Raw genomic sequence first — 12,152 nt, forward strand, 5'->3', positions numbered from 1 at the left:
GCGGCAGCGGGTGGCCATAAAAGGATACAAATAGCTAAAAGTGTACGTGTGTGTGTGTGTGCATACATGGCTAGCACGTAGTATATGCTTGCATGTTGCCGCAGTGCTGAAAAACACCGCAACAGCCGTAGTGCGGGGCGTATATGTGTATATAAATACGGCTGTGTGAGTGTGGTGACACGTGAGTCGCTTGGCAGATTGCTCATACGCCATGTTGGTCGGTAGGCTGCGGTGTGGTGGTTGGACGGTCGGACGTTTGAACCTTTATTTGGGCGGTCAGACGGCGTCTAGCTTGGAAACCAGTTCGCCGCTGGCCACACGATTTGTATATATGCATACATGCATGTGTGTGTGTGTGTGAGTATGTATGGCTGACTGCCCATATGTGCTGAGGGCATGCTGCTAGCAAAACTAATGATTGTGCACTTGCTGTAATGAAACAACAAAGGGGAAAACAAGCAGACACATACATACAAGCATTCATCAGCATACACACCCACATATATACATACATACATATACATATAAGCTGGCATGCTTGTAGTTGCCTTTGTGCTTGCCGTTTTTTTGCCGCCGCACAGCACATAATTATAGTGTGTTAAGTGAAGTTTTAAAAATACATGCCGCATTGCCTTGAACAACAAAAATAAACAGTTTACTATATATTTATGTGAAAAAAAGAAAAGTTGTTGCAAAAAACGGGGCAAGACACAAAAATAACAACAGCAAACAGGACCAATGGGCGAAAAATCGATGCAACTCAGCAACAACAGGCGAGCAAAGTGTGACACCCTATTCGCCAAACAGAGTTGTGAAGTTGTGCACAAAAACCACAAGCGCACCACTACAAGCAGACATGCACACACACATTCGCACACACACAAAAAAGCTTGTAAATATGCAAAATACTCGGTGAAAAAGCAGTAGCCAAAATATGTATGTAAAAAAAAAATTGGAAAATAAGACAAAACGTTTACTACGGCCGCTCTGAAGCTATAATACCCTACACAGGTGTATTTTTTGTAACATAAAAGAGCATAAAAAAGCTAGATTTTGAATTTTAGTGGTCAGTTTGTATGGCAGCTATATGCTATAGTGTTACGATCTCAATAATTTTTACGTAGATTGTGGAAGTACTTTGAATAAAGATCTGTGCCAAATTTCGTGTATATATCTCTTTAAATTAAAAAGTTTTTCATACAAGAGCTTAATTTTGATCGGTCAGTTTGTATGGCAGCTATACGCTATAGTGCTCCGATCTGAATAATTTGTATGCAAATTGTGGCATTGTACTAAACAAAACTCTTAGCCAAATTTCGTGTAGATATCTCTTCAAATGAAAAAGCGTTCCATACAAGAACTTGAACTTGATCAGTCAGATTGTATGGCAGCTATATCCTATAGTAGTACGATCTGAATAATTTGTACGCAGATTATAACTTTGCTTGAAATAAAAATCTGTGCCAAATTTCGTGTATATATCTCTTTAAATGAAAAAGTTTTTCATACAAGAACTTGAACTTGATCAGTCAGATTGTATGACAGCTGTATGCTATAGTGTTACGATCTCAATAATTTTTACGTAAATTGTGGCATTACTTTGACTAAAGATCTGTGTAAAATTTCGTGTAGATATCTCTTCAAATGAAAGGGTTCTCCATACAAAAGCTTAATTTTGATCGGTCTGTTTGTATGGCAGCTATATGCTATAGTAGTTGAAAATCAGTGATTGCGACAAATAAGCAGTTTCTTGGTGAGAAAAGGAAATTTGGAAAATTTCAGGGCGATATCTCAAAAACTGAGGTACTAATTCGCGTATATATGAACACATAGACCGTCGGATATCTCTAAACCGACTCAGCTCATACCGTTGAAATATATAAATTTGTACCTTATAGTGTCTTCGCTGTTTCCTTCTATGTGTTACCAATTTCCTGTCAAACTAAATATACCCCGTACTGGGTATAAAAATATAATAAAAAGTGGGTGCTTGAAAAAAGAGTATAAAATAAACTAAACATTTACTCACAAACACACACACATACACAAAAAAAACATAAAAAAAATCTTACTCGCACACTTGCTGGAATATCCATTTGCATTAGTATTTTTTCGCATTTGGCAAAAAGTGCACAGAACCGAGCAAATGTTACTTTTTCATCAAACACCTTCGGGGAATTGCCAGAAAGCCTTTCAGAAAAACATAGTTCTCACCACAATAATAACAAAAACACACATGCAAATGTATGTTTGTATGTCTGTAGTACATGCCTCATCAATTATAGATTAATGTTCACACCTCAAAATTGAAGTGTTAAAAATTGAAAGCGAAAATCTGAGCAAAAGTCTGTTGCAAATGCCAGCAATGAAAATATTTGCCCATAAACATTAATAAGCAATTGAAATTATTTATTTAAAATTGCATAAGGCAACATGTTCCGGGAAAGTGTTAATGTAAATCAATTTTATATGAAATTATATTTTCAAAATTTTTTTTCGTGTATATTTTTGATGTGTTTTGAAGTGTTGCAAATGTGCTGCTGATGTGTTGGGCATGTTCGGGCATTGTGGCTTGAAATGTGTGCCAATAAAATGTGCTTGAGTTATAAACGAATAAAATAAATCTTAAATGCTTCTGCTAAATATATTTTCGGATTTTTTTTTTTTTCAAAATTGGTTTTGTGTTATAAGAACGCTCTAACGTTTCGAAATTTAGTTCGTATCTGCAACAATAAGTGGAAGCAACTGAGTAAGTTTATTTAAAATTTTTTGAGTGCGCGAAAATCTTATTCGAGTTTTAAGGAAACTGATAAGCAGCTGGTTTGTTGAGTTTTAATTCGATAGTTTTTATATAAATATAAATTGTGATAAAAAAGTACTCGAAAATTGTAAATAAAACGCAAAATATTTACACATTTATCATATTTCGCTGCCTTCAAAGTAATCCCCAACAGATGTATTACACTTATGCCAACGATGTTTCAGTCCTCGAAACACTTTTCGTAAGCAATCTTTGGGATGGTCTTCAGTTACTTCAGAGAATTTTATTTTGTCTCTTCAATCGACTGAAAACGAGTCCCACTGTGCGACAATTTCAATTTGAGGAACAAGAAAAAATCACACGAGCCAAATCTGGTGAATACGCTGGTTGATCGATGGTATTCATTGCGTTTTTTGGCTTTAAATTCGGTCATAATCGTACGCGTTTTGAAAACAATTCAGCTTTATAGGGTCGAGTCGCGTTTCATAGCTAAAATATCCACCAAAATCATTCCAACGGACTCGCGAGAGATGTCGAGCTGTCTTGCCATCTATGTAATACTTGTCTGACTATTTTCAAGAACCATATCCTTCACTTATTTAATATTTTCATTAGTTGAAAAGGTCAAAGTTCGTCTTTATTGATCTCTCGTCTTTAAAGGCTTTGTACCAAGTTAGGCTACAAAACTCACTTACAGTGCCAGATAATTCAGTTTCAATTGAAAAACATTACTTTTTTCATTACATCAATAACATATGATTAAAAAAGATAAAAGTGTTTGTCTGTAACTGTACAGGATTTCTTACAAGATTTAGTTGTATGACATACGATAGATTTTCCGTACCATTACTGAAATTTTTCGGTACCACACGCTTCCTTCTCCTCAGTGATAAATTTGCTCTTATAATCATTATAAAGAAGGTCAAAAGGTCTATCTCCAAAAAGAGATGGCGACCGATGCCGTTTTCACAAGCAAATTTTGCATTTGGAGGAATGAGAATCAATAAGACATGCTTAGGAGGCCAATAAAATTCTCAAAAAGTTACTTTTCGATGTGCTCTCTTGATCCATATTTCTTTAAAAATGAAGCCGGCTATAAGGTTCAGTCAATAGGGAATGCTATGGAGCCATGATTAATGATTCTTTCGTGCCTGAATTGAATGATGTTGATGGTGACCACCTGTGGTTTTAAAAAGACGCCGAAACAATTAATTTTATTGAAGGAAACTTTTGGTAAGCACATTTTCTCGCGTCGCGGGCCTGTGGAGTGGCTTATAAGATCGTTCAACTGAACTACCTTAACTGTTTTTTGTGGGGTTGTGTAAAGTCACTTTTCTACATACATAAGTAGATCAGCCCGAGATGATGGCGCGATCAATTGCTGCAAAAAGTTGTTGAAAATTTGTATATTTCGGCAGTTACCAGCCCGCAATCATTTTTTACCACCACACCACAGAAAATGGCTTATAGAAACTGATGCTTATATATATTTATACCTATATCAGGGAAATATGATAACATTTCTAAAATTGTGTACATTTCTATACTAAAAATATACATATATAAAGTTAGGCACTTGGACGAGAAATTACTAAATTATATGTACATATACATAGAAAACATGACAAGTTTATTTTAAAAATTCATTGATAAAGAGTGAGACAAAACTTGAAATAAAAATATTTCTTTTTCCGGTTGAGAAAAATGCTAAGTCAACTTAATTTAACTGAAAGTAATCAACATACTTGGAGCATCTCTAAGAAGAACGTGTTATTGTTATATATATATGTATCTAAGTCTTTTGACGTATCTAATGGTCATGAAGTTCTTTCATAGAAATGTCAGGAGATGATGATCTAAGCTTGTTTTTAGTCGATATTCTGGTTTAGTTGAGTATTGCTATACTGAGCAGATTGAGATGTTTGTGTCTTTCGTTTGGTATGAATATAATTGAATCAGAAGTGTATATATTTCACAACGCTAGGGCAGATGCAATCAAAACAATTCACAAAACTATTTTGGGTTGACAGTAAAACGATGCTGATTGAGTTAGTCGACCAGTAAGGTTTTATTTACGCGGAGGTATAACATCCCGACGTGCCTTTCTCCTGATTCGAAGGCTCACGTCTTCAATCTGTGCCTTATATTGTTGTTGAGTGTTTGGCTCTAATCGAAGTCAAGACAATAATCTTCTATGATATATCGTATTTGTCTCATGGAGGGCGCTTGAAACGGCTACATTTGCTGAAGAGTTGAACTTGTTCAAACAGTGGCACTGCGGACTATACCAACAGTAGCATTTTATGAATATTTACATTTAGGATCCGTGGACATTGCAGTCAGGTGAGTTGCTGGATAGTGCGCTGTGCCGTAAGGCTCAGGGAAGCCGAGCATATGAAGGCGTCCAAAAAACAACACGCCGCAATTCTCTCCTTCTTCAATTGTATCCTTAAAAAATTGGATCACTGCTATGCAGAGGCTTTTTCTTTATTACATATCGACGAGATACATGTGGATGTGTAGTAGTTAGGAGGGACGATTGGAAGGGAAGAGTTTCATGTACGGAGCTCTCTGTCAATCAAAGCTTTAGGCTACCGGACCACCAGAGTATTGTTCAGGCAGAAGTAGTTCTTATTAAAGTGGAGTGTTTGTCTCTCTAGAAATAGCATCAAGGTACATCCTCATTTGACTCGTTTGGGTGCCTGGTCATAGCGGAATCGCTGCTAACTGCAAATCAAATGAGCTGGCTTCGAGTTGGATCGCTATTGACAACTTGCATGGTAGCACTAGAGCAGTGAATCTTGTATGCTCCGACGACCCGCTCGTATGCGAGTGTAAAATCGTTCTTTAGCTAAGTTCATCTTGCCGCAGTCGAAAGGTTTTTACAGGGCATTGTCCAATAGACATTCATGTGGTAAGGCTAAAAATCTTGATGGAAGAATGTGACTCTGATTAGTAAAAGCGTTGGAAAAATTGATTAAATTGGGATTTTAATCACTTTCTGCAACCACAGTATTTGTCCGAACTTTTTCGGCACTCAGACCTTAAGAGCATATTCGCTGGAAGGAAAAACAGCGAAATTAGAGATATAAATGCCGAACCTGATCAAGAATTATGGAAACCTACTTCTAGCACCGTATTCAGTAATTTGTAGATTTAATCAGGTTACTAGTCCAAAGTTCATTCAATATGCTGATCATCCATGATAGAAGAGGGAAGAGTATGACGATCCCTGTAAGGTGCGAATGCATTTTAAAGCCTCCTTTCGGCCTTAAAATAATCACCAAAATCACATTTGTAAATGAAAGTGCCAAAATATGTCTGTGTGTGTCGACCAAATTCGCATAGTGTAAACTGAACGTCAATTGACTGCAGCAACTGACAGCGCAATCGACAGCGAATCTGGTATTTTCGAAATTATCGAATTGGCTGACAGACACATTCAAATATTCACTGCCAATAATATGTGTTGCTTAAGTGCATGTTGTAAAAGCTGAAAGCGTTCTCACTACAAACCGTTACACCGATGTTACAGCGAACATTTTCGGAAATGTTATGTGTGCGAAGCGTTTAATTATTAAATTGAAACGAAAATGAAAATCAAAGTGTACAATTGATGGCGCGGCAAATGAAAATGGTAAACCACGAGTCTCGCATTCAGTTAGCGCAATATCGACAGGCGGAATTTTCAACACACACACACATACACATGTACACTTACAGTTAGTGTAGCGGGTTGGCAAGTGAAATTTTCGCAATACTCCGCGCGGGCGGTGAGGCGGTGGTGTGCGCGGCTCAAAATGATTGTAGCGTTGAAAAAAGCACCGCAGTAAACATGAATTTGCGCTTTTGGCGGACGGCTGCCTGAGCGAGTGCATTTGTGAATGTTGCTCATACGCAGTGACCGCCCGGCCTGTGCACAATGGGTGGGCAAGTATAATTGTTAATTCCTTTCATTTACTTCTTTTTTTTGGTTTCGCAGTTTTAGTTGTTTGCGCTGTAATTTTTCTCCGTTTTAGTTTTTGGGAGACTTTTGCTATTTTGCTGCCATTAAAGCGCTGGATTTGCGTGCGTTGTAAGCGACGATTAGCGTGCGCAGTCTAACAAATGTGCGAGTTTGTATGTTGTAGTGGATGTGTGTGTATGTGTGTGTATAAGCGTATTTAAATAAATCGGCTTGCGGCAGTAACTCGCCAGACTTTATGCAAATGTCTACAAGTGTGTATGGGTGTGCTTCAATAGTAACAATAATAACGAAATAAAAAATTGCCAGTAATTTATATGAGCAGGAAAAAAGCGATTTTATTTAATTTTACACTTAGCTGGGCATATGGTAAATGCAGCGCGATTTTATTAAAGCCTGCTTAACAGATTACTAGTATTAAAACACGGACGGACGGCAAATTATTATACAAATTCTGTAGTACAATGATAAATCATAAGCTCATGGATTTTAGTATTATAATATAGTTTATTTGATAGCCATATGCCCTAATGGTTCGATATGAACAATATTGCTCGATATTGTAGCATTGCTTTAGACAATAAGCTATGCCAAATTTCGTGAAGATACTTTGTCAAATAAAAAAGTTTTCCTTACAGAACTCCACTTGTAACGACCAGTTTGTATGGCAGCTATATGCTATAGTGGTCCAATCTGCTCAATATTTTCGTATATTGTAGCATTGTTTTAGACAATAAGCTATGCCATATTTCGTGAAGATATCTTATCAAATAAAAAAGTTTTTCCTACAAGAATTGATTTTGATCGATCACTTTATATGACAGACATATGCTGTAGTAGTCTAATCTGAATAATATTTTCGAAGATTGTAGCATTGTCTTGGATAATAATCTATGACAAATTTAGTGAAGATTTCTTGTCAAATAAAAAGGTTTTCCATACAAAAACTGCATTTCGATTGATCAGTTTGTACGGCAGCTATATGTTATAGTGGTCCGATGTCGACTATTTCAACAAACAAGCAGCGCTTTTAGAAGAAAAGACCATGTGCAAAATTTTAGATCGATATCTCAAAAACTTAGAAACTAATTTACATAGATAAAATCGGTCATATAAAGGATATTAATGAACATACCGCTTCCGCCTGTAATCTTTCCATATAGAGTTAGATCCTGCTAGCTGCCTATAATTTCATAATGAAATAAATAACCGAAGAACGATGGGTCGAATCATCCCAGCACTTCTGTTTTGACTATTGTTTTTTTCGAGACTGCGGTGCGGTGCGTTTATCGGGTCGTTAACTGAGTAATTTCCCTTTTTTTGAGTACAATGTCAACCCGATTTTCTTATTCTGTGACGTGAATGGAAAAGTTTAATCTTTCAGCAAACTCTTTGTATCGACGAACCACTTTATGTGATCCACATCGGCTTCAAGAGGCCTTCCGTGGTGCATCCTCAAGATCGAAATCGGTTAGCCCAAATTCTCCAAACCAATTTTGGTATTAACGCTCAGTCAACAGATCTACTCCATATATATCATCCAATATTCATTTTTCTTGAACTGCATTTTTACCCTTTTAATAGTAAACCAGTAAAATATGCCGAAAATATTGTTTGCCAGCTCTGGATCGGGAAGGACCTTCCCGCGCCGTTCGTTATCAAACGAGATTACAGACAAGGCTCAGTATCGTGCGACTTCTTCAATTTACTGCTGGAGAAAATAATTCGAGTTGCAGATCCGAATAGAGAGGGTAAAATCTTGTATAAGAGTGTATAGCTGCAGACGTACGCCGATGACATCGATATCATTGGCCTCAACATCTGCGCCGTTAGTTCTGCTTTGTCCAGAATGGAAGCAAAGCAAATGGGTCTGGTAGTGAACGTGGGAAGACGAAATATCTTCTGTCATCAAACAAACAGTTGTCGCACTGGTAACTTGACTCCCACGTCACTGTTGACAGTTGTATCATGGAAGTATTAGATAATTTCGTCTTAATTGGAACCAGCCTTAACACCAAAAACAACATCAGCCTCGAAATCCAAAACAGAATAACTCTTGTCAACAGCTGCTACATCGGACTGAGTAGGCAATTGAAAAGTTATGTTCTCTCTCGACGGACAAAGACCAAATTTTACAAGTTATTCTGCATCCCCGTCCTGGGAAATGGTGTAGAGGCATGGACGATGACAACACTTGATGAGCCGGAGTTACGAGTTTTCGAGAGAAAGGTTCTGTGAAATATTTATGGTCCTTTCCGCACTGACAACTACGAATACCGCAGTCGATGAAACGATGAGCTGTACGAGATATACGTTGAAATCACTCTAGCTCTAAGAGTATTCGGCGCAGTATCCGCCAGGGGATGCAGAGAAGAGGAAGATGTCCACTCCATCGGAAAGATCAGGTGGAGAAGGACCTGGCTACATCTGGAATCTCGAATTGGTGCCGTTATAGCGAGGAGGAAGAACTCTATAACCATGAAAGCGAAGTTTACGTCAGTAAAGAGGAAGAAGAAGAGAACTTCCTACTTTTGGGTGTTAGACAGAAGTAATTACTTCTCTTTCTTTTGTGCTTTCGATAACCTAATGGTGTCATTAAACTTTTATGACTCCGGATAAGTAGATGTCTATTAAAGCTATATTTAAATCGGTACGTGAGGTTACATTTCGAAATAAATTTCCGAATTAATTAAATATTATGGCTTTTCATTGTTTGGAAACTCATGAGAAAAGTACCACTGTCTTTACGGCTCAGTTTCGATTTCGATTCTACTAACTACCGGTTGTTTCGATCCAAAATACAATAAGAGTCCGATTTCAAGCCGGCTCAAAAAACAGTCACAACTTCTTCGGCATTGATCGAGGAACGAAAGTCTAAATAAAGCGATTCACAAATACTTCTAAAGTCACAAATACAACAGCAAGCCTCTTCAATGTTGCCTTCTTTAAAGTTTCGAATAATTGCGACCATTTCCGGTGGCAACTCCTCGCACAATGAGGTAATGTCAGGCGCGTGCATTCGAAATGAGATTTACATTTTTTCGATACCTATGCAAATTTCGGCGCATGTGACGTGCTCTTATGTAGCAGCATTATATAAGTATGCGCATATGTAGATATGTATGTGTGTGTGTGTATGCAACCAAGCGTGTTTATTTTGTTTATAAATTGGAATTTTCGTTTTCTGGCTATTTGGGCAAACTTTGTACAAGTGATGTGCCTAGCGGCGTTTACATAAATGCAGACATACTACATATATGTATGTATAGATGTGGGTATGCATGAAGATAAGTATGTATGTATGTAAGTATGTATAGCGTATCTAGACTTGTAAATGCTTGTTTAAACATTCATATCGAGTGGACACTCCATGCGCCGGAGCTTGTACGTATGTCTACATAAATGTATGTGTGTGGGCGTGTATTTGTTATTGTTAGTATTTTTGAGTGCTTGTGCTCACCTTCTAAATAAAATTTTATGATTTTTTCTTCCAATTAGAATATTTGCATCACTACTTCCGCCCTCAGCCCACCACACACGTGCTGCTCCTAGTCGCTGGCGGCAAGTCGTTTGCTATTAATCCCGCGCAGTGTATTTAACTTGTTTAACTTTTCAGATTTTCTTGTTTATTTATTTTTCTGGCACTTTTGTTGATTTACGCTCGTGCTCTGTGCATTCAAGCTTCTATGCATGTAATATGCCAGCTAATGCTACACGGCAGCGGCGGCGGCGGCGGCGTCCAAATGAAGCAGAGTGTTTCCCAAAATACAAATTCGCGTAATTGCTTTAGTCACTCGTGCGTGGTTGTGATTTCCAAACACTAAATATATACATACATACACACATCCGTGCCTCATAACCATAACTTGCGCTGATTTATTTCGAAACATGTAAATAAACACGAACACATACAAACACACACACAGGCACAAAATTGAAGTCAACAAAAAGTGAAAAAATCGTGTGGCAACCACGCAATTAAAATTTTAAATTAAGTTGTTTTATTGAAAATTAGCGGAAATTATGGTTCCCATAAGCAACAGTAACAAAAAGGAAAACAAAACACAAGAATATTTAATTTCGGCTGCACCGAAGTTATAATACCCTTCACATCTGCATTTCTTAAAGCATACAAGAATATAAATAGAAAATTGGCATGAATTTGATCGATCAGTTTGTATGGCAGCTGTAGGCTATAGTGCTCCGATCTGCATACTTTTTTCGGATATGGCAGCGTTGTCTCAGGCAATTTTCGATGCTAAATTTCGTCAGGATATCTTTTCAAATAAGAAAACTTTTCATACAAGAACTTGACTTTGATCGTTCAGTTTGTATGGCAGCTATATGCTATAGTAGTTCGATTTGCATAATTTTTACGCGGATTGTGGCAGTACTTTGATTAAAGATCTGTGTCAAATTTCGTGGGGATATCTCTTCAAACGAAACAGTTTTCCATACGAAAACATAATTTTGATCGTTCAATTTGTATGGCAGCTATATGTAATAATGCTCCGATCTGAACAATTTACTCGGAGATCGTACCCTTGTCTTTGACAATATTATGTGCTAAATTTGGTGAAGATATCTTGTCAAATAAAAAAGGTTTCCATACAAGATCGGGTCTTTGATCGATCAGTTTCTTCTTGAGGACAATAGGACGTGTGCGAAATTTTAGATTAAAATCTCAAGATAACTTAGTTTGTGTATAAACAGACGGTTATGGCGAAATCTATAGAACTTTTTCACGCTGATCGTTTATATATGTATGTATGTATATACTTATCTCCCCTTTTCTTCAGGGTTTAACAAACATCTTGGCAAACTAACATAACCTCTACAGGGTATAACGACGCTAAGCACACCATAAAATTTGGGTGTGGGTAATCTAAAGTTTTTGCCACAAAATCGCGCATGCATTTGTTTTTTGTTTCCTGAAATCTATAACGCAAATAATAATAAAGTTTAGCTGGGTATAACTTAAAGGAAGCAATAGAAATAATTTCGCAAAAGTACAGGTGTTTTTTTCCCTAATTACAATTGTTTTTACTCAACGCTTGTGTAAACAATCGTATTAATTTCGAACAAAAGTAATTGAGCCCTAGTTTATAAATATATAACAAAGTATGTATTTGTATTATATTTACATTTGTTTATATTTATGGTGGCGTATTAATTGACTGCGTTAGCGTCTAATCACATGCTACAAACATATACTTCGTTTCTTGCCAATCAAGCTCATTATATAAATACACAAATACTTGCATACACATACAGGTACAAACCTGTGTATTTATGTACCTAGATATGCCTAAACAAAGTTCATTTGTTCTAAAAATCATTTTGAGGGCCATAAAAATAGATTTGACTGTTAATACGAAGTAGCATGGCCGCATCAAAGGCAGCAAAATTATGCGAAAACCTCACATG

The 12,152-nt window shown here is 37.0% G+C and overlaps 1 protein-coding gene across 5 annotated transcripts in view; it reads left to right on the plus strand.

The window, feature by feature from the left end:
* The window catches only part of LOC109579315 (potassium voltage-gated channel protein Shaw), a 32,139-nt gene that overhangs the window by 1,526 nt on the left and 18,461 nt on the right, over positions 1-12,152 (plus strand). The gene's annotated exons all lie outside the window — the stretch shown is intronic.

This window comes from Bactrocera dorsalis, chromosome 1 (genome assembly GCF_023373825.1).
Source record: "Bactrocera dorsalis isolate Fly_Bdor chromosome 1, ASM2337382v1, whole genome shotgun sequence".
In the NCBI taxonomy this organism is placed as follows: Eukaryota; Metazoa; Arthropoda; class Insecta; order Diptera; family Tephritidae; genus Bactrocera; species Bactrocera dorsalis.